General features: G+C 53.6%; 51 non-coding genes across 51 annotated transcripts; 26 read left to right on the forward strand and 25 right to left on the reverse strand.

Annotated features, from left to right (window-relative positions):
- The first annotated feature begins 146 nt into the window (after positions 1-146).
- Trnai-uau (transfer RNA isoleucine (anticodon UAU)) lies at positions 147-238 on the forward strand. The gene is given in 2 exon segments: positions 147-184; positions 203-238. It is a non-coding gene; the product is annotated as a tRNA-Ile (tRNA).
- Positions 239-349: 111 nt separating this feature from the next.
- On the forward strand, positions 350-421 carry Trnad-guc (transfer RNA aspartic acid (anticodon GUC)). Its single transcript has one exon. It is a non-coding gene; the product is annotated as a tRNA-Asp (tRNA).
- Positions 422-654: 233 nt separating this feature from the next.
- Positions 655-726, reverse strand: Trnam-cau (transfer RNA methionine (anticodon CAU)). Its single transcript has one exon. It is a non-coding gene; the product is annotated as a tRNA-Met (tRNA).
- Positions 727-1000: 274 nt separating this feature from the next.
- Trnar-acg (transfer RNA arginine (anticodon ACG)) lies at positions 1001-1073 on the reverse strand. Its single transcript has one exon. It is a non-coding gene; the product is annotated as a tRNA-Arg (tRNA).
- Positions 1074-1515: 442 nt separating this feature from the next.
- Trnai-uau (transfer RNA isoleucine (anticodon UAU)) lies at positions 1516-1607 on the forward strand. Its single transcript is given in 2 exon segments — positions 1516-1553; positions 1572-1607. It is a non-coding gene; the product is annotated as a tRNA-Ile (tRNA).
- A 111-nt stretch (positions 1608-1718) lies between these two features.
- Positions 1719-1790, forward strand: Trnad-guc (transfer RNA aspartic acid (anticodon GUC)). Its single transcript has one exon. It is a non-coding gene; the product is annotated as a tRNA-Asp (tRNA).
- Positions 1791-2023: 233 nt separating this feature from the next.
- Trnam-cau (transfer RNA methionine (anticodon CAU)) lies at positions 2024-2095 on the reverse strand. Its single transcript has one exon. It is a non-coding gene; the product is annotated as a tRNA-Met (tRNA).
- Positions 2096-2369: 274 nt separating this feature from the next.
- Positions 2370-2442, reverse strand: Trnar-acg (transfer RNA arginine (anticodon ACG)). Its single transcript has one exon. It is a non-coding gene; the product is annotated as a tRNA-Arg (tRNA).
- Positions 2443-2884: 442 nt separating this feature from the next.
- Trnai-uau (transfer RNA isoleucine (anticodon UAU)) lies at positions 2885-2976 on the forward strand. The gene is given in 2 exon segments: positions 2885-2922; positions 2941-2976. It is a non-coding gene; the product is annotated as a tRNA-Ile (tRNA).
- A 111-nt stretch (positions 2977-3087) lies between these two features.
- Positions 3088-3159, forward strand: Trnad-guc (transfer RNA aspartic acid (anticodon GUC)). Its single transcript has one exon. It is a non-coding gene; the product is annotated as a tRNA-Asp (tRNA).
- A 233-nt stretch (positions 3160-3392) lies between these two features.
- Positions 3393-3464, reverse strand: Trnam-cau (transfer RNA methionine (anticodon CAU)). Its single transcript has one exon. It is a non-coding gene; the product is annotated as a tRNA-Met (tRNA).
- A 274-nt stretch (positions 3465-3738) lies between these two features.
- On the reverse strand, positions 3739-3811 carry Trnar-acg (transfer RNA arginine (anticodon ACG)). The gene has a single exon. It is a non-coding gene; the product is annotated as a tRNA-Arg (tRNA).
- A 442-nt stretch (positions 3812-4253) lies between these two features.
- Positions 4254-4345, forward strand: Trnai-uau (transfer RNA isoleucine (anticodon UAU)). The gene is given in 2 exon segments: positions 4254-4291; positions 4310-4345. It is a non-coding gene; the product is annotated as a tRNA-Ile (tRNA).
- Positions 4346-4456: 111 nt separating this feature from the next.
- On the forward strand, positions 4457-4528 carry Trnad-guc (transfer RNA aspartic acid (anticodon GUC)). The gene has a single exon. It is a non-coding gene; the product is annotated as a tRNA-Asp (tRNA).
- Positions 4529-4761: 233 nt separating this feature from the next.
- Positions 4762-4833, reverse strand: Trnam-cau (transfer RNA methionine (anticodon CAU)). Its single transcript has one exon. It is a non-coding gene; the product is annotated as a tRNA-Met (tRNA).
- A 274-nt stretch (positions 4834-5107) lies between these two features.
- Positions 5108-5180, reverse strand: Trnar-acg (transfer RNA arginine (anticodon ACG)). Its single transcript has one exon. It is a non-coding gene; the product is annotated as a tRNA-Arg (tRNA).
- Positions 5181-5622: 442 nt separating this feature from the next.
- Positions 5623-5714, forward strand: Trnai-uau (transfer RNA isoleucine (anticodon UAU)). Its single transcript is given in 2 exon segments — positions 5623-5660; positions 5679-5714. It is a non-coding gene; the product is annotated as a tRNA-Ile (tRNA).
- A 111-nt stretch (positions 5715-5825) lies between these two features.
- Positions 5826-5897, forward strand: Trnad-guc (transfer RNA aspartic acid (anticodon GUC)). Its single transcript has one exon. It is a non-coding gene; the product is annotated as a tRNA-Asp (tRNA).
- A 233-nt stretch (positions 5898-6130) lies between these two features.
- Positions 6131-6202, reverse strand: Trnam-cau (transfer RNA methionine (anticodon CAU)). The gene has a single exon. It is a non-coding gene; the product is annotated as a tRNA-Met (tRNA).
- A 274-nt stretch (positions 6203-6476) lies between these two features.
- Positions 6477-6549, reverse strand: Trnar-acg (transfer RNA arginine (anticodon ACG)). Its single transcript has one exon. It is a non-coding gene; the product is annotated as a tRNA-Arg (tRNA).
- A 442-nt stretch (positions 6550-6991) lies between these two features.
- Positions 6992-7083, forward strand: Trnai-uau (transfer RNA isoleucine (anticodon UAU)). The gene is given in 2 exon segments: positions 6992-7029; positions 7048-7083. It is a non-coding gene; the product is annotated as a tRNA-Ile (tRNA).
- A 111-nt stretch (positions 7084-7194) lies between these two features.
- Trnad-guc (transfer RNA aspartic acid (anticodon GUC)) lies at positions 7195-7266 on the forward strand. The gene has a single exon. It is a non-coding gene; the product is annotated as a tRNA-Asp (tRNA).
- Positions 7267-7499: 233 nt separating this feature from the next.
- Positions 7500-7571, reverse strand: Trnam-cau (transfer RNA methionine (anticodon CAU)). The gene has a single exon. It is a non-coding gene; the product is annotated as a tRNA-Met (tRNA).
- Positions 7572-7845: 274 nt separating this feature from the next.
- Trnar-acg (transfer RNA arginine (anticodon ACG)) lies at positions 7846-7918 on the reverse strand. Its single transcript has one exon. It is a non-coding gene; the product is annotated as a tRNA-Arg (tRNA).
- Positions 7919-8360: 442 nt separating this feature from the next.
- Trnai-uau (transfer RNA isoleucine (anticodon UAU)) lies at positions 8361-8452 on the forward strand. The gene is given in 2 exon segments: positions 8361-8398; positions 8417-8452. It is a non-coding gene; the product is annotated as a tRNA-Ile (tRNA).
- Positions 8453-8563: 111 nt separating this feature from the next.
- On the forward strand, positions 8564-8635 carry Trnad-guc (transfer RNA aspartic acid (anticodon GUC)). The gene has a single exon. It is a non-coding gene; the product is annotated as a tRNA-Asp (tRNA).
- Positions 8636-8868: 233 nt separating this feature from the next.
- Positions 8869-8940, reverse strand: Trnam-cau (transfer RNA methionine (anticodon CAU)). The gene has a single exon. It is a non-coding gene; the product is annotated as a tRNA-Met (tRNA).
- A 274-nt stretch (positions 8941-9214) lies between these two features.
- On the reverse strand, positions 9215-9287 carry Trnar-acg (transfer RNA arginine (anticodon ACG)). The gene has a single exon. It is a non-coding gene; the product is annotated as a tRNA-Arg (tRNA).
- Positions 9288-9729: 442 nt separating this feature from the next.
- On the forward strand, positions 9730-9821 carry Trnai-uau (transfer RNA isoleucine (anticodon UAU)). The gene is given in 2 exon segments: positions 9730-9767; positions 9786-9821. It is a non-coding gene; the product is annotated as a tRNA-Ile (tRNA).
- A 111-nt stretch (positions 9822-9932) lies between these two features.
- Positions 9933-10004, forward strand: Trnad-guc (transfer RNA aspartic acid (anticodon GUC)). Its single transcript has one exon. It is a non-coding gene; the product is annotated as a tRNA-Asp (tRNA).
- A 233-nt stretch (positions 10005-10237) lies between these two features.
- Trnam-cau (transfer RNA methionine (anticodon CAU)) lies at positions 10238-10309 on the reverse strand. The gene has a single exon. It is a non-coding gene; the product is annotated as a tRNA-Met (tRNA).
- Positions 10310-10583: 274 nt separating this feature from the next.
- On the reverse strand, positions 10584-10656 carry Trnar-acg (transfer RNA arginine (anticodon ACG)). The gene has a single exon. It is a non-coding gene; the product is annotated as a tRNA-Arg (tRNA).
- Positions 10657-11098: 442 nt separating this feature from the next.
- On the forward strand, positions 11099-11190 carry Trnai-uau (transfer RNA isoleucine (anticodon UAU)). The gene is given in 2 exon segments: positions 11099-11136; positions 11155-11190. It is a non-coding gene; the product is annotated as a tRNA-Ile (tRNA).
- A 111-nt stretch (positions 11191-11301) lies between these two features.
- On the forward strand, positions 11302-11373 carry Trnad-guc (transfer RNA aspartic acid (anticodon GUC)). The gene has a single exon. It is a non-coding gene; the product is annotated as a tRNA-Asp (tRNA).
- Positions 11374-11606: 233 nt separating this feature from the next.
- Trnam-cau (transfer RNA methionine (anticodon CAU)) lies at positions 11607-11678 on the reverse strand. Its single transcript has one exon. It is a non-coding gene; the product is annotated as a tRNA-Met (tRNA).
- A 274-nt stretch (positions 11679-11952) lies between these two features.
- Trnar-acg (transfer RNA arginine (anticodon ACG)) lies at positions 11953-12025 on the reverse strand. Its single transcript has one exon. It is a non-coding gene; the product is annotated as a tRNA-Arg (tRNA).
- A 442-nt stretch (positions 12026-12467) lies between these two features.
- Positions 12468-12559, forward strand: Trnai-uau (transfer RNA isoleucine (anticodon UAU)). The gene is given in 2 exon segments: positions 12468-12505; positions 12524-12559. It is a non-coding gene; the product is annotated as a tRNA-Ile (tRNA).
- Positions 12560-12670: 111 nt separating this feature from the next.
- Positions 12671-12742, forward strand: Trnad-guc (transfer RNA aspartic acid (anticodon GUC)). Its single transcript has one exon. It is a non-coding gene; the product is annotated as a tRNA-Asp (tRNA).
- A 233-nt stretch (positions 12743-12975) lies between these two features.
- Trnam-cau (transfer RNA methionine (anticodon CAU)) lies at positions 12976-13047 on the reverse strand. The gene has a single exon. It is a non-coding gene; the product is annotated as a tRNA-Met (tRNA).
- Positions 13048-13321: 274 nt separating this feature from the next.
- On the reverse strand, positions 13322-13394 carry Trnar-acg (transfer RNA arginine (anticodon ACG)). The gene has a single exon. It is a non-coding gene; the product is annotated as a tRNA-Arg (tRNA).
- A 442-nt stretch (positions 13395-13836) lies between these two features.
- Positions 13837-13928, forward strand: Trnai-uau (transfer RNA isoleucine (anticodon UAU)). Its single transcript is given in 2 exon segments — positions 13837-13874; positions 13893-13928. It is a non-coding gene; the product is annotated as a tRNA-Ile (tRNA).
- A 111-nt stretch (positions 13929-14039) lies between these two features.
- Positions 14040-14111, forward strand: Trnad-guc (transfer RNA aspartic acid (anticodon GUC)). Its single transcript has one exon. It is a non-coding gene; the product is annotated as a tRNA-Asp (tRNA).
- Positions 14112-14344: 233 nt separating this feature from the next.
- Trnam-cau (transfer RNA methionine (anticodon CAU)) lies at positions 14345-14416 on the reverse strand. The gene has a single exon. It is a non-coding gene; the product is annotated as a tRNA-Met (tRNA).
- A 274-nt stretch (positions 14417-14690) lies between these two features.
- On the reverse strand, positions 14691-14763 carry Trnar-acg (transfer RNA arginine (anticodon ACG)). The gene has a single exon. It is a non-coding gene; the product is annotated as a tRNA-Arg (tRNA).
- Positions 14764-15205: 442 nt separating this feature from the next.
- On the forward strand, positions 15206-15297 carry Trnai-uau (transfer RNA isoleucine (anticodon UAU)). Its single transcript is given in 2 exon segments — positions 15206-15243; positions 15262-15297. It is a non-coding gene; the product is annotated as a tRNA-Ile (tRNA).
- A 111-nt stretch (positions 15298-15408) lies between these two features.
- On the forward strand, positions 15409-15480 carry Trnad-guc (transfer RNA aspartic acid (anticodon GUC)). The gene has a single exon. It is a non-coding gene; the product is annotated as a tRNA-Asp (tRNA).
- A 233-nt stretch (positions 15481-15713) lies between these two features.
- On the reverse strand, positions 15714-15785 carry Trnam-cau (transfer RNA methionine (anticodon CAU)). The gene has a single exon. It is a non-coding gene; the product is annotated as a tRNA-Met (tRNA).
- A 274-nt stretch (positions 15786-16059) lies between these two features.
- On the reverse strand, positions 16060-16132 carry Trnar-acg (transfer RNA arginine (anticodon ACG)). Its single transcript has one exon. It is a non-coding gene; the product is annotated as a tRNA-Arg (tRNA).
- Positions 16133-16574: 442 nt separating this feature from the next.
- Trnai-uau (transfer RNA isoleucine (anticodon UAU)) lies at positions 16575-16666 on the forward strand. The gene is given in 2 exon segments: positions 16575-16612; positions 16631-16666. It is a non-coding gene; the product is annotated as a tRNA-Ile (tRNA).
- A 111-nt stretch (positions 16667-16777) lies between these two features.
- Trnad-guc (transfer RNA aspartic acid (anticodon GUC)) lies at positions 16778-16849 on the forward strand. The gene has a single exon. It is a non-coding gene; the product is annotated as a tRNA-Asp (tRNA).
- A 233-nt stretch (positions 16850-17082) lies between these two features.
- On the reverse strand, positions 17083-17154 carry Trnam-cau (transfer RNA methionine (anticodon CAU)). The gene has a single exon. It is a non-coding gene; the product is annotated as a tRNA-Met (tRNA).
- Positions 17155-17160: the final 6 nt, after the last annotated feature.

Raw genomic sequence — 17160 nt, forward strand, 5'->3', positions numbered from 1 at the left:
AGCATATAAAACAAGAATCGTATGAAGCATTCGTAGACAGGTCCTAAAGTCGCAGTATGGCCGCAGGTGACGGTCGTATGACGGGTCTGTAGCCACAACAGGTTGGCATCAAAGTGAACACCGCTAACTGAAAGCACTCTGCTGTAGCCCCAGTGGCGCAATTGGTTAGCGCACAGTACTTATAAGGCAGTAGCCGTGAGCAATGCCGGGGTTGTGAGTTCGAGCCTCACCTGGGGCATACTTTTATTTCGTAGCAGCTGACTATGGAAGCATCGGGACGCTACATTTGAGATGTATCACGTACCCGAGAACCATAAATGTGCGTGCACTGGAGACAACGACTGCGTGTTCCTCGGTAGTATAGTGGTTAGTATCCCCACCTGTCACGCGGGAGACCGGGGTTCGATTCCCCGCCGGGGACAGACGATTTTTATATCGCGAAAGCTGCACGTGTGGCCCGAAAAAGCATTACCGTTGTGATCAAGGAACGTAATCGCTAAAAAATCGTAAGAAAGTCTGCGTCTTAGGCAGTGTTTCTCGTATTCTGCACACGACGTCGTCGTTTCACAACTCACAGGGTTTGCTGTCGACGCTGAATCAGCGCACCCCAAGATTAATGATCGAGCACGAAGCACCCAAGAAAAGGAATAATTCTAGCAGAGCGTGGTTTCGATCCACGGACCTCTGGGGTATGGGCCCAGCACGCTTCCACTGCGCCACTCTGCTGTGCGGAGAGGCGGCCGCTCTTCGGTGCGTGACATGGGACACTTGGAAAAGCGTTGTCTGCGTCGCCTACCGTTTAATTAACTGTGTAGCATCTCCCAGCTTGACTTGTCTCGACTTTGCTCGACTGACGCTACGCTGACGCTTGCACGAAGCGATATTTACCGCGATCGTCTCGAGATGCAGCTGCGAGATGCTCAGGATTAACATTGCACTCCACGAAGGTGGAGACATTCGAATGCACTGCCTAGCTACGCGCCCGCAACTAACAAAACGCCGACCCTGCCAGGATTCGAACCTGGAATCTTCTGATCCGTAGTCAGACGCGTTATCCGTTGCGCCACAGGGCCGCTGCTAGCGTTTTGTACCACGGGGCGGGTGAACTTCGCAAAGCAACGTGTACTCCGTGGCTCGGCAATTGCATGTCATCCACTGACAACGGCGGCGCGGCCACTCTGGTCTTCCGCACTCTGCAGGGAGCTGCCAAGGAAGGCATCTCTCCACCAGCTGCTCGGCCACGGAGCGCCTGCACAGCTTAGAGCTTGCCACACATCTGCCGTCGCTGTCGGACAGGTAGCGGAATGCAAGGCGCCCGTTTTTTTGCATTTTTTCGGTGATGACAAGCGGTTGACATGCTTGTAAGTGTAGCATATAAAACAAGAATCGTATGAAGCATTCGTAGACAGGTCCTAAAGTCGCAGTATGGCCGCAGGTGACGGTCGTATGACGGGTCTGTAGCCACAACAGGTTGGCATCAAAGTGAACACCGCTAACTGAAAGCACTCTGCTGTAGCCCCAGTGGCGCAATTGGTTAGCGCACAGTACTTATAAGGCAGTAGCCGTGAGCAATGCCGGGGTTGTGAGTTCGAGCCTCACCTGGGGCATACTTTTATTTCGTAGCAGCTGACTATGGAAGCATCGGGACGCTACATTTGAGATGTATCACGTACCCGAGAACCATAAATGTGCGTGCACTGTAGACAACGACTGCGTGTTCCTCGGTAGTATAGTGGTTAGTATCCCCACCTGTCACGCGGGAGACCGGGGTTCGATTCCCCGCCGGGGACAGACGATTTTTATATCGCGAAAGCTGCACGTGTGGCCCGAAAAAGCATTACCGTTGTGATCAAGGAACGTAATCGCTAAAAAATCGTAAGAAAGTCTGCGTCTTAGGCAGTGTTTCTCGTATTCTGCACACGACGTCGTCGTTTCACAACTCACAGGGTTTGCTGTCGACGCTGAATCAGCGCACCCCAAGATTAATGATCGAGCACGAAGCACCCAAGAAAAGGAATAATTTTAGCAGAGCGTGGTTTCGATCCACGGACCTCTGGGGTATGGGCCCAGCACGCTTCCACTGCGCCACTCTGCTGTGCGGAGAGGCGGCCGCTCTTCGGTGCGTGACATGGGACACTTGGAAAAGCGTTGTCTGCGTCGCCTACCGTTTAATTAACTGTGTAGCATCTCCCAGCTTGACTTGTCTCGACTTTGCTCGACTGACGCTACGCTGACGCTTGCACGAAGCGATATTTACCGCGATCGTCTCGAGATGCAGCTGCGAGATGCTCAGGATTAACATTGCACTCCACGAAGGTGGAGACATTCGAATGCACTGCCTAGCTACGCGCCCGCAACTAACAAAACGCCGACCCTGCCAGGATTCGAACCTGGAATCTTCTGATCCGTAGTCAGACGCGTTATCCGTTGCGCCACAGGGCCGCTGCTAGCGTTTTGTACCACGGGGCGGGTGAACTTCGCAAAGCAACGTGTACTCCGAGGCTCGGCAATTGCATGTCATCCACTGACAACGGCGGCGCGGCCACTCTGGTCTTCCGCACTCTGCAGGGAGCTGCCAAGGAAGGCATCTCTCCACCAGCTGCTCGGCCACGGAGCGCCTGCACAGCTTAGAGCTTGCCACACATCTGCCGTCGCTGTCGGACAGGTAGCGGAATGCAAGGCGCCCGTTTTTTTGCATTTTTTCGGTGATGACAAGCGGTTGACATGCTTGTAAGTGTAGCATATAAAACAAGAATCGTATGAAGCATTCGTAGACAGGTCCTAAAGTCGCAGTATGGCCGCAGGTGACGGTCGTATGACGGGTCTGTAGCCACAACAGGTTGGCATCAAAGTGAACACCGCTAACTGAAAGCACTCTGCTGTAGCCCCAGTGGCGCAATTGGTTAGCGCACAGTACTTATAAGGCAGTAGCCGTGAGCAATGCCGGGGTTGTGAGTTCGAGCCTCACCTGGGGCATACTTTTATTTCGTAGCAGCTGACTATGGAAGCATCGGGACGCTACATTTGAGATGTATCACGTACCCGAGAACCATAAATGTGCGTGCACTGGAGACAACGACTGCGTGTTCCTCGGTAGTATAGTGGTTAGTATCCCCACCTGTCACGCGGGAGACCGGGGTTCGATTCCCCGCCGGGGACAGACGATTTTTATATCGCGAAAGCTGCACGTGTGGCCCGAAAAAGCATTACCGTTGTGATCAAGGAACGTAATCGCTAAAAAATCGTAAGAAAGTCTGCGTCTTAGGCAGTGTTTCTCGTATTCTGCACACGACGTCGTCGTTTCACAACTCACAGGGTTTGCTGTCGACGCTGAATCAGCGCACCCCAAGATTAATGATCGAGCACGAAGCACCCAAGAAAAGGAATAATTTTAGCAGAGCGTGGTTTCGATCCACGGACCTCTGGGGTATGGGCCCAGCACGCTTCCACTGCGCCACTCTGCTGTGCGGAGAGGCGGCCGCTCTTCGGTGCGTGACATGGGACACTTGGAAAAGCGTTGTCTGCGTCGCCTACCGTTTAATTAACTGTGTAGCATCTCCCAGCTTGACTTGTCTCGACTTTGCTCGACTGACGCTACGCTGACGCTTGCACGAAGCGATATTTACCGCGATCGTCTCGAGATGCAGCTGCGAGATGCTCAGGATTAACATTGCACTCCACGAAGGTGGAGACATTCGAATGCACTGCCTAGCTACGCGCCCGCAACTAACAAAACGCCGACCCTGCCAGGATTCGAACCTGGAATCTTCTGATCCGTAGTCAGACGCGTTATCCGTTGCGCCACAGGGCCGCTGCTAGCGTTTTGTACCACGGGGCGGGTGAACTTCGCAAAGCAACGTGTACTCCGAGGCTCGGCAATTGCATGTCATCCACTGACAACGGCGGCGCGGCCACTCTGGTCTTCCGCACTCTGCAGGGAGCTGCCAAGGAAGGCATCTCTCCACCAGCTGCTCGGCCACGGAGCGCCTGCACAGCTTAGAGCTTGCCACACATCTGCCGTCGCTGTCGGACAGGTAGCGGAATGCAAGGCGCCCGTTTTTTTGCATTTTTTCGGTGATGACAAGCGGTTGACATGCTTGTAAGTGTAGCATATAAAACAAGAATCGTATGAAGCATTCGTAGACAGGTCCTAAAGTCGCAGTATGGCCGCAGGTGACGGTCGTATGACGGGTCTGTAGCCACAACAGGTTGGCATCAAAGTGAACACCGCTAACTGAAAGCACTCTGCTGTAGCCCCAGTGGCGCAATTGGTTAGCGCACAGTACTTATAAGGCAGTAGCCGTGAGCAATGCCGGGGTTGTGAGTTCGAGCCTCACCTGGGGCATACTTTTATTTCGTAGCAGCTGACTATGGAAGCATCGGGACGCTACATTTGAGATGTATCACGTACCCGAGAACCATAAATGTGCGTGCACTGGAGACAACGACTGCGTGTTCCTCGGTAGTATAGTGGTTAGTATCCCCACCTGTCACGCGGGAGACCGGGGTTCGATTCCCCGCCGGGGACAGACGATTTTTATATCGCGAAAGCTGCACGTGTGGCCCGAAAAAGCATTACCGTTGTGATCAAGGAACGTAATCGCTAAAAAATCGTAAGAAAGTCTGCGTCTTAGGCAGTGTTTCTCGTATTCTGCACACGACGTCGTCGTTTCACAACTCACAGGGTTTGCTGTCGACGCTGAATCAGCGCACCCCAAGATTAATGATCGAGCACGAAGCACCCAAGAAAAGGAATAATTTTAGCAGAGCGTGGTTTCGATCCACGGACCTCTGGGGTATGGGCCCAGCACGCTTCCACTGCGCCACTCTGCTGTGCGGAGAGGCGGCCGCTCTTCGGTGCGTGACATGGGACACTTGGAAAAGCGTTGTCTGCGTCGCCTACCGTTTAATTAACTGTGTAGCATCTCCCAGCTTGACTTGTCTCGACTTTGCTCGACTGACGCTACGCTGACGCTTGCACGAAGCGATATTTACCGCGATCGTCTCGAGATGCAGCTGCGAGATGCTCAGGATTAACATTGCACTCCACGAAGGTGGAGACATTCGAATGCACTGCCTAGCTACGCGCCCGCAACTAACAAAACGCCGACCCTGCCAGGATTCGAACCTGGAATCTTCTGATCCGTAGTCAGACGCGTTATCCGTTGCGCCACAGGGCCGCTGCTAGCGTTTTGTACCACGGGGCGGGTGAACTTCGCAAAGCAACGTGTACTCCGTGGCTCGGCAATTGCATGTCATCCACTGACAACGGCGGCGCGGCCACTCTGGTCTTCCGCACTCTGCAGGGAGCTGCCAAGGAAGGCATCTCTCCACCAGCTGCTCGGCCACGGAGCGCCTGCACAGCTTAGAGCTTGCCACACATCTGCCGTCGCTGTCGGACAGGTAGCGGAATGCAAGGCGCCCGTTTTTTTGCATTTTTTCGGTGATGACAAGCGGTTGACATGCTTGTAAGTGTAGCATATAAAACAAGAATCGTATGAAGCATTCGTAGACAGGTCCTAAAGTCGCAGTATGGCCGCAGGTGACGGTCGTATGACGGGTCTGTAGCCACAACAGGTTGGCATCAAAGTGAACACCGCTAACTGAAAGCACTCTGCTGTAGCCCCAGTGGCGCAATTGGTTAGCGCACAGTACTTATAAGGCAGTAGCCGTGAGCAATGCCGGGGTTGTGAGTTCGAGCCTCACCTGGGGCATACTTTTATTTCGTAGCAGCTGACTATGGAAGCATCGGGACGCTACATTTGAGATGTATCACGTACCCGAGAACCATAAATGTGCGTGCACTGGAGACAACGACTGCGTGTTCCTCGGTAGTATAGTGGTTAGTATCCCCACCTGTCACGCGGGAGACCGGGGTTCGATTCCCCGCCGGGGACAGACGATTTTTATATCGCGAAAGCTGCACGTGTGGCCCGAAAAAGCATTACCGTTGTGATCAAGGAACGTAATCGCTAAAAAATCGTAAGAAAGTCTGCGTCTTAGGCAGTGTTTCTCGTATTCTGCACACGACGTCGTCGTTTCACAACTCACAGGGTTTGCTGTCGACGCTGAATCAGCGCACCCCAAGATTAATGATCGAGCACGAAGCACCCAAGAAAAGGAATAATTTTAGCAGAGCGTGGTTTCGATCCACGGACCTCTGGGGTATGGGCCCAGCACGCTTCCACTGCGCCACTCTGCTGTGCGGAGAGGCGGCCGCTCTTCGGTGCGTGACATGGGACACTTGGAAAAGCGTTGTCTGCGTCGCCTACCGTTTAATTAACTGTGTAGCATCTCCCAGCTTGACTTGTCTCGACTTTGCTCGACTGACGCTACGCTGACGCTTGCACGAAGCGATATTTACCGCGATCGTCTCGAGATGCAGCTGCGAGATGCTCAGGATTAACATTGCACTCCACGAAGGTGGAGACATTCGAATGCACTGCCTAGCTACGCGCCCGCAACTAACAAAACGCCGACCCTGCCAGGATTCGAACCTGGAATCTTCTGATCCGTAGTCAGACGCGTTATCCGTTGCGCCACAGGGCCGCTGCTAGCGTTTTGTACCACGGGGCGGGTGAACTTCGCAAAGCAACGTGTACTCCGTGGCTCGGCAATTGCATGTCATCCACTGACAACGGCGGCGCGGCCACTCTGGTCTTCCGCACTCTGCAGGGAGCTGCCAAGGAAGGCATCTCTCCACCAGCTGCTCGGCCACGGAGCGCCTGCACAGCTTAGAGCTTGCCACACATCTGCCGTCGCTGTCGGACAGGTAGCGGAATGCAAGGCGCCCGTTTTTTTGCATTTTTTCGGTGATGACAAGCGGTTGACATGCTTGTAAGTGTAGCATATAAAACAAGAATCGTATGAAGCATTCGTAGACAGGTCCTAAAGTCGCAGTATGGCCGCAGGTGACGGTCGTATGACGGGTCTGTAGCCACAACAGGTTGGCATCAAAGTGAACACCGCTAACTGAAAGCACTCTGCTGTAGCCCCAGTGGCGCAATTGGTTAGCGCACAGTACTTATAAGGCAGTAGCCGTGAGCAATGCCGGGGTTGTGAGTTCGAGCCTCACCTGGGGCATACTTTTATTTCGTAGCAGCTGACTATGGAAGCATCGGGACGCTACATTTGAGATGTATCACGTACCCGAGAACCATAAATGTGCGTGCACTGTAGACAACGACTGCGTGTTCCTCGGTAGTATAGTGGTTAGTATCCCCGCCTGTCACGCGGGAGACCGGGGTTCGATTCCCCGCCGGGGACAGACGATTTTTATATCGCGAAAGCTGCACGTGTGGCCCGAAAAAGCATTACCGTTGTGATCAAGGAACGTAATCGCTAAAAAATCGTAAGAAAGTCTGCGTCTTAGGCAGTGTTTCTCGTATTCTGCACACGACGTCGTCGTTTCACAACTCACAGGGTTTGCTGTCGACGCTGAATCAGCGCACCCCAAGATTAATGATCGAGCACGAAGCACCCAAGAAAAGGAATAATTTTAGCAGAGCGTGGTTTCGATCCACGGACCTCTGGGTTATGGGCCCAGCACGCTTCCACTGCGCCACTCTGCTGTGCGGAGAGGCGGCCGCTCTTCGGTGCGTGACATGGGACACTTGGAAAAGCGTTGTCTGCGTCGCCTACCGTTTAATTAACTGTGTAGCATCTCCCAGCTTGACTTGTCTCGACTTTGCTCGACTGACGCTACGCTGACGCTTGCACGAAGCGATATTTACCGCGATCGTCTCGAGATGCAGCTGCGAGATGCTCAGGATTAACATTGCACTCCACGAAGGTGGAGACATTCGAATGCACTGCCTAGCTACGCGCCCGCAACTAACAAAACGCCGACCCTGCCAGGATTCGAACCTGGAATCTTCTGATCCGTAGTCAGACGCGTTATCCGTTGCGCCACAGGGCCGCTGCTAGCGTTTTGTACCACGGGGCGGGTGAACTTCGCAAAGCAACGTGTACTCCGAGGCTCGGCAATTGCATGTCATCCACTGACAACGGCGGCGCGGCCACTCTGGTCTTCCGCACTCTGCAGGGAGCTGCCAAGGAAGGCATCTCTCCACCAGCTGCTCGGCCACGGAGCGCCTGCACAGCTTAGAGCTTGCCACACATCTGCCGTCGCTGTCGGACAGGTAGCGGAATGCAAGGCGCCCGTTTTTTTGCATTTTTTCGGTGATGACAAGCGGTTGACATGCTTGTAAGTGTAGCATATAAAACAAGAATCGTATGAAGCATTCGTAGACAGGTCCTAAAGTCGCAGTATGGCCGCAGGTGACGGTCGTATGACGGGTCTGTAGCCACAACAGGTTGGCATCAAAGTGAACACCGCTAACTGAAAGCACTCTGCTGTAGCCCCAGTGGCGCAATTGGTTAGCGCACAGTACTTATAAGGCAGTAGCCGTGAGCAATGCCGGGGTTGTGAGTTCGAGCCTCACCTGGGGCATACTTTTATTTCGTAGCAGCTGACTATGGAAGCATCGGGACGCTACATTTGAGATGTATCACGTACCCGAGAACCATAAATGTGCGTGCACTGTAGACAACGACTGCGTGTTCCTCGGTAGTATAGTGGTTAGTATCCCCACCTGTCACGCGGGAGACCGGGGTTCGATTCCCCGCCGGGGACAGACGATTTTTATATCGCGAAAGCTGCACGTGTGGCCCGAAAAAGCATTACCGTTGTGATCAAGGAACGTAATCGCTAAAAAATCGTAAGAAAGTCTGCGTCTTAGGCAGTGTTTCTCGTATTCTGCACACGACGTCGTCGTTTCACAACTCACAGGGTTTGCTGTCGACGCTGAATCAGCGCACCCCAAGATTAATGATCGAGCACGAAGCACCCAAGAAAAGGAATAATTTTAGCAGAGCGTGGTTTCGATCCACGGACCTCTGGGGTATGGGCCCAGCACGCTTCCACTGCGCCACTCTGCTGTGCGGAGAGGCGGCCGCTCTTCGGTGCGTGACATGGGACACTTGGAAAAGCGTTGTCTGCGTCGCCTACCGTTTAATTAACTGTGTAGCATCTCCCAGCTTGACTTGTCTCGACTTTGCTCGACTGACGCTACGCTGACGCTTGCACGAAGCGATATTTACCGCGATCGTCTCGAGATGCAGCTGCGAGATGCTCAGGATTAACATTGCACTCCACGAAGGTGGAGACATTCGAATGCACTGCCTAGCTACGCGCCCGCAACTAACAAAACGCCGACCCTGCCAGGATTCGAACCTGGAATCTTCTGATCCGTAGTCAGACGCGTTATCCGTTGCGCCACAGGGCCGCTGCTAGCGTTTTGTACCACGGGGCGGGTGAACTTCGCAAAGCAACGTGTACTCCGTGGCTCGGCAATTGCATGTCATCCACTGACAACGGCGGCGCGGCCACTCTGGTCTTCCGCACTCTGCAGGGAGCTGCCAAGGAAGGCATCTCTCCACCAGCTGCTCGGCCACGGAGCGCCTGCACAGCTTAGAGCTTGCCACACATCTGCCGTCGCTGTCGGACAGGTAGCGGAATGCAAGGCGCCCGTTTTTTTGCATTTTTTCGGTGATGACAAGCGGTTGACATGCTTGTAAGTGTAGCATATAAAACAAGAATCGTATGAAGCATTCGTAGACAGGTCCTAAAGTCGCAGTATGGCCGCAGGTGACGGTCGTATGACGGGTCTGTAGCCACAACAGGTTGGCATCAAAGTGAACACCGCTAACTGAAAGCACTCTGCTGTAGCCCCAGTGGCGCAATTGGTTAGCGCACAGTACTTATAAGGCAGTAGCCGTGAGCAATGCCGGGGTTGTGAGTTCGAGCCTCACCTGGGGCATACTTTTATTTCGTAGCAGCTGACTATGGAAGCATCGGGACGCTACATTTGAGATGTATCACGTACCCGAGAACCATAAATGTGCGTGCACTGTAGACAACGACTGCGTGTTCCTCGGTAGTATAGTGGTTAGTATCCCCACCTGTCACGCGGGAGACCGGGGTTCGATTCCCCGCCGGGGACAGACGATTTTTATATCGCGAAAGCTGCACGTGTGGCCCGAAAAAGCATTACCGTTGTGATCAAGGAACGTAATCGCTAAAAAATCGTAAGAAAGTCTGCGTCTTAGGCAGTGTTTCTCGTATTCTGCACACGACGTCGTCGTTTCACAACTCACAGGGTTTGCTGTCGACGCTGAATCAGCGCACCCCAAGATTAATGATCGAGCACGAAGCACCCAAGAAAAGGAATAATTTTAGCAGAGCGTGGTTTCGATCCACGGACCTCTGGGGTATGGGCCCAGCACGCTTCCACTGCGCCACTCTGCTGTGCGGAGAGGCGGCCGCTCTTCGGTGCGTGACATGGGACACTTGGAAAAGCGTTGTCTGCGTCGCCTACCGTTTAATTAACTGTGTAGCATCTCCCAGCTTGACTTGTCTCGACTTTGCTCGACTGACGCTACGCTGACGCTTGCACGAAGCGATATTTACCGCGATCGTCTCGAGATGCAGCTGCGAGATGCTCAGGATTAACATTGCACTCCACGAAGGTGGAGACATTCGAATGCACTGCCTAGCTACGCGCCCGCAACTAACAAAACGCCGACCCTGCCAGGATTCGAACCTGGAATCTTCTGATCCGTAGTCAGACGCGTTATCCGTTGCGCCACAGGGCCGCTGCTAGCGTTTTGTACCACGGGGCGGGTGAACTTCGCAAAGCAACGTGTACTCCGTGGCTCGGCAATTGCATGTCATCCACTGACAACGGCGGCGCGGCCACTCTGGTCTTCCGCACTCTGCAGGGAGCTGCCAAGGAAGGCATCTCTCCACCAGCTGCTCGGCCACGGAGCGCCTGCACAGCTTAGAGCTTGCCACACATCTGCCGTCGCTGTCGGACAGGTAGCGGAATGCAAGGCGCCCGTTTTTTTGCATTTTTTCGGTGATGACAAGCGGTTGACATGCTTGTAAGTGTAGCATATAAAACAAGAATCGTATGAAGCATTCGTAGACAGGTCCTAAAGTCGCAGTATGGCCGCAGGTGACGGTCGTATGACGGGTCTGTAGCCACAACAGGTTGGCATCAAAGTGAACACCGCTAACTGAAAGCACTCTGCTGTAGCCCCAGTGGCGCAATTGGTTAGCGCACAGTACTTATAAGGCAGTAGCCGTGAGCAATGCCGGGGTTGTGAGTTCGAGCCTCACCTGGGGCATACTTTTATTTCGTAGCAGCTGACTATGGAAGCATCGGGACGCTACATTTGAGATGTATCACGTACCCGAGAACCATAAATGTGCGTGCACTGTAGACAACGACTGCGTGTTCCTCGGTAGTATAGTGGTTAGTATCCCCACCTGTCACGCGGGAGACCGGGGTTCGATTCCCCGCCGGGGACAGACGATTTTTATATCGCGAAAGCTGCACGTGTGGCCCGAAAAAGCATTACCGTTGTGATCAAGGAACGTAATCGCTAAAAAATCGTAAGAAAGTCTGCGTCTTAGGCAGTGTTTCTCGTATTCTGCACACGACGTCGTCGTTTCACAACTCACAGGGTTTGCTGTCGACGCTGAATCAGCGCACCCCAAGATTAATGATCGAGCACGAAGCACCCAAGAAAAGGAATAATTTTAGCAGAGCGTGGTTTCGATCCACGGACCTCTGGGGTATGGGCCCAGCACGCTTCCACTGCGCCACTCTGCTGTGCGGAGAGGCGGCCGCTCTTCGGTGCGTGACATGGGACACTTGGAAAAGCGTTGTCTGCGTCGCCTACCGTTTAATTAACTGTGTAGCATCTCCCAGCTTGACTTGTCTCGACTTTGCTCGACTGACGCTACGCTGACGCTTGCACGAAGCGATATTTACCGCGATCGTCTCGAGATGCAGCTGCGAGATGCTCAGGATTAACATTGCACTCCACGAAGGTGGAGACATTCGAATGCACTGCCTAGCTACGCGCCCGCAACTAACAAAACGCCGACCCTGCCAGGATTCGAACCTGGAATCTTCTGATCCGTAGTCAGACGCGTTATCCGTTGCGCCACAGGGCCGCTGCTAGCGTTTTGTACCACGGGGCGGGTGAACTTCGCAAAGCAACGTGTACTCCGTGGCTCGGCAATTGCATGTCATCCACTGACAACGGCGGCGCGGCCACTCTGGTCTTCCGCACTCTGCAGGGAGCTGCCAAGGAAGGCATCTCTCCACCAGCTGCTCGGCCACGGAGCGCCTGCACAGCTTAGAGCTTGCCACACATCTGCCGTCGCTGTCGGACAGGTAGCGGAATGCAAGGCGCCCGTTTTTTTGCATTTTTTCGGTGATGACAAGCGGTTGACATGCTTGTAAGTGTAGCATATAAAACAAGAATCGTATGAAGCATTCGTAGACAGGTCCTAAAGTCGCAGTATGGCCGCAGGTGACGGTCGTATGACGGGTCTGTAGCCACAACAGGTTGGCATCAAAGTGAACACCGCTAACTGAAAGCACTCTGCTGTAGCCCCAGTGGCGCAATTGGTTAGCGCACAGTACTTATAAGGCAGTAGCCGTGAGCAATGCCGGGGTTGTGAGTTCGAGCCTCACCTGGGGCATACTTTTATTTCGTAGCAGCTGACTATGGAAGCATCGGGACGCTACATTTGAGATGTATCACGTACCCGAGAACCATAAATGTGCGTGCACTGTAGACAACGACTGCGTGTTCCTCGGTAGTATAGTGGTTAGTATCCCCACCTGTCACGCGGGAGACCGGGGTTCGATTCCCCGCCGGGGACAGACGATTTTTATATCGCGAAAGCTGCACGTGTGGCCCGAAAAAGCATTACCGTTGTGATCAAGGAACGTAATCGCTAAAAAATCGTAAGAAAGTCTGCGTCTTAGGCAGTGTTTCTCGTATTCTGCACACGACGTCGTCGTTTCACAACTCACAGGGTTTGCTGTCGACGCTGAATCAGCGCACCCCAAGATTAATGATCGAGCACGAAGCACCCAAGAAAAGGAATAATTTTAGCAGAGCGTGGTTTCGATCCACGGACCTCTGGGGTATGGGCCCAGCACGCTTCCACTGCGCCACTCTGCTGTGCGGAGAGGCGGCCGCTCTTCGGTGCGTGACATGGGACACTTGGAAAAGCGTTGTCTGCGTCGCCTACCGTTTAATTAACTGTGTAGCATCTCCCAGCTTGACTTGTCTCGACTTTGCTCGACTGACGCTACGCTGACGCTTGCACGAAGCGATATTTACCGCGATCGTCTCGAGATGCAGCTGCGAGATGCTCAGGATTAACATTGCACTCCACGAAGGTGGAGACATTCGAATGCACTGCCTAGCTACGCGCCCGCAACTAACAAAACGCCGACCCTGCCAGGATTCGAACCTGGAATCTTCTGATCCGTAGTCAGACGCGTTATCCGTTGCGCCACAGGGCCGCTGCTAGCGTTTTGTACCACGGGGCGGGTGAACTTCGCAAAGCAACGTGTACTCCGAGGCTCGGCAATTGCATGTCATCCACTGACAACGGCGGCGCGGCCACTCTGGTCTTCCGCACTCTGCAGGGAGCTGCCAAGGAAGGCATCTCTCCACCAGCTGCTCGGCCACGGAGCGCCTGCACAGCTTAGAGCTTGCCACACATCTGCCGTCGCTGTCGGACAGGTAGCGGAATGCAAGGCGCCCGTTTTTTTGCATTTTTTCGGTGATGACAAGCGGTTGACATGCTTGTAAGTGTAGCATATAAAACAAGAATCGTATGAAGCATTCGTAGACAGGTCCTAAAGTCGCAGTATGGCCGCAGGTGACGGTCGTATGACGGGTCTGTAGCCACAACAGGTTGGCATCAAAGTGAACACCGCTAACTGAAAGCACTCTGCTGTAGCCCCAGTGGCGCAATTGGTTAGCGCACAGTACTTATAAGGCAGTAGCCGTGAGCAATGCCGGGGTTGTGAGTTCGAGCCTCACCTGGGGCATACTTTTATTTCGTAGCAGCTGACTATGGAAGCATCGGGACGCTACATTTGAGATGTATCACGTACCCGAGAACCATAAATGTGCGTGCACTGTAGACAACGACTGCGTGTTCCTCGGTAGTATAGTGGTTAGTATCCCCACCTGTCACGCGGGAGACCGGGGTTCGATTCCCCGCCGGGGACAGACGATTTTTATATCGCGAAAGCTGCACGTGTGGCCCGAAAAAGCATTACCGTTGTGATCAAGGAACGTAATCGCTAAAAAATCGTAAGAAAGTCTGCGTCTTAGGCAGTGTTTCTCGTATTCTGCACACGACGTCGTCGTTTCACAACTCACAGGGTTTGCTGTCGACGCTGAATCAGCGCACCCCAAGATTAATGATCGAGCACGAAGCACCCAAGAAAAGGAATAATTTTAGCAGAGCGTGGTTTCGATCCACGGACCTCTGGGGTATGGGCCCAGCACGCTTCCACTGCGCCACTCTGCTGTGCGGAGAGGCGGCCGCTCTTCGGTGCGTGACATGGGACACTTGGAAAAGCGTTGTCTGCGTCGCCTACCGTTTAATTAACTGTGTAGCATCTCCCAGCTTGACTTGTCTCGACTTTGCTCGACTGACGCTACGCTGACGCTTGCACGAAGCGATATTTACCGCGATCGTCTCGAGATGCAGCTGCGAGATGCTCAGGATTAACATTGCACTCCACGAAGGTGGAGACATTCGAATGCACTGCCTAGCTACGCGCCCGCAACTAACAAAACGCCGACCCTGCCAGGATTCGAACCTGGAATCTTCTGATCCGTAGTCAGACGCGTTATCCGTTGCGCCACAGGGCCGCTGCTAGCGTTTTGTACCACGGGGCGGGTGAACTTCGCAAAGCAACGTGTACTCCGTGGCTCGGCAATTGCATGTCATCCACTGACAACGGCGGCGCGGCCACTCTGGTCTTCCGCACTCTGCAGGGAGCTGCCAAGGAAGGCATCTCTCCACCAGCTGCTCGGCCACGGAGCGCCTGCACAGCTTAGAGCTTGCCACACATCTGCCGTCGCTGTCGGACAGGTAGCGGAATGCAAGGCGCCCGTTTTTTTGCATTTTTTCGGTGATGACAAGCGGTTGACATGCTTGTAAGTGTAGCATATAAAACAAGAATCGTATGAAGCATTCGTAGACAGGTCCTAAAGTCGCAGTATGGCCGCAGGTGACGGTCGTATGACGGGTCTGTAGCCACAACAGGTTGGCATCAAAGTGAACACCGCTAACTGAAAGCACTCTGCTGTAGCCCCAGTGGCGCAATTGGTTAGCGCACAGTACTTATAAGGCAGTAGCCGTGAGCAATGCCGGGGTTGTGAGTTCGAGCCTCACCTGGGGCATACTTTTATTTCGTAGCAGCTGACTATGGAAGCATCGGGACGCTACATTTGAGATGTATCACGTACCCGAGAACCATAAATGTGCGTGCACTGTAGACAACGACTGCGTGTTCCTCGGTAGTATAGTGGTTAGTATCCCCACCTGTCACGCGGGAGACCGGGGTTCGATTCCCCGCCGGGGACAGACGATTTTTATATCGCGAAAGCTGCACGTGTGGCCCGAAAAAGCATTACCGTTGTGATCAAGGAACGTAATCGCTAAAAAATCGTAAGAAAGTCTGCGTCTTAGGCAGTGTTTCTCGTATTCTGCACACGACGTCGTCGTTTCACAACTCACAGGGTTTGCTGTCGACGCTGAATCAGCGCACCCCAAGATTAATGATCGAGCACGAAGCACCCAAGAAAAGGAATAATTTTAGCAGAGCGTGGTTTCGATCCACGGACCTCTGGGGTATGGGCCCAGCACGCTTCCACTGCGCCACTCTGCTGTGCGGAGAGGCGGCCGCTCTTCGGTGCGTGACATGGGACACTTGGAAAAGCGTTGTCTGCGTCGCCTACCGTTTAATTAACTGTGTAGCATCTCCCAGCTTGACTTGTCTCGACTTTGCTCGACTGACGCTACGCTGACGCTTGCACGAAGCGATATTTACCGCGATCGTCTCGAGATGCAGCTGCGAGATGCTCAGGATTAACATTGCACTCCACGAAGGTGGAGACATTCGAATGCACTGCCTAGCTACGCGCCCGCAACTAACAAAACGCCGACCCTGCCAGGATTCGAACCTGGAATCTTCTGATCCGTAGTCAGACGCGTTATCCGTTGCGCCACAGGGCCGCTGCTAGCGTTTTGTACCACGGGGCGGGTGAACTTCGCAAAGCAACGTGTACTCCGTGGCTCGGCAATTGCATGTCATCCACTGACAACGGCGGCGCGGCCACTCTGGTCTTCCGCACTCTGCAGGGAGCTGCCAAGGAAGGCATCTCTCCACCAGCTGCTCGGCCACGGAGCGCCTGCACAGCTTAGAGCTTGCCACACATCTGCCGTCACTGTCGGACAGGTAGCGGAATGCAAGGCGCCCGTTTTTTTGCATTTTTTCGGTGATGACAAGCGGTTGACATGCTTGTAAGTGTAGCATATAAAACAAGAATCGTATGAAGCATTCGTAGACAGGTCCTAAAGTCGCAGTATGGCCGCAGGTGACGGTCGTATGACGGGTCTGTAGCCACAACAGGTTGGCATCAAAGTGAACACCGCTAACTGAAAGCACTCTGCTGTAGCCCCAGTGGCGCAATTGGTTAGCGCACAGTACTTATAAGGCAGTAGCCGTGAGCAATGCCGGGGTTGTGAGTTCGAGCCTCACCTGGGGCATACTTTTATTTCGTAGCAGCTGACTATGGAAGCATCGGGACGCTACATTTGAGATGTATCACGTACCCGAGAACCATAAATGTGCGTGCACTGTAGACAACGACTGCGTGTTCCTCGGTAGTATAGTGGTTAGTATCCCCACCTGTCACGCGGGAGACCGGGGTTCGATTCCCCGCCGGGGACAGACGATTTTTATATCGCGAAAGCTGCACGTGTGGCCCGAAAAAGCATTACCGTTGTGATCAAGGAACGTAATCGCTAAAAAATCGTAAGAAAGTCTGCGTCTTAGGCAGTGTTTCTCGTATTCTGCACACGACGTCGTCGTTTCACAACTCACAGGGTTTGCTGTCGACGCTGAATCAGCGCACCCCAAGATTAATGATCGAGCACGAAGCACCCAAGAAAAGGAATAATTTTAGCAGAGCGTGGTTTCGATCCACGGACCTCTGGGGTATGGGCCCAGCACGCTTCCACTGCGCCACTCTGCTGTGCGG

The sequence above is a fragment of the Schistocerca serialis genome, unplaced genomic scaffold (assembly GCF_023864345.2).
Source record: "Schistocerca serialis cubense isolate TAMUIC-IGC-003099 unplaced genomic scaffold, iqSchSeri2.2 HiC_scaffold_729, whole genome shotgun sequence".
In the NCBI taxonomy this organism is placed as follows: Eukaryota; Metazoa; Arthropoda; class Insecta; order Orthoptera; family Acrididae; genus Schistocerca; species Schistocerca serialis.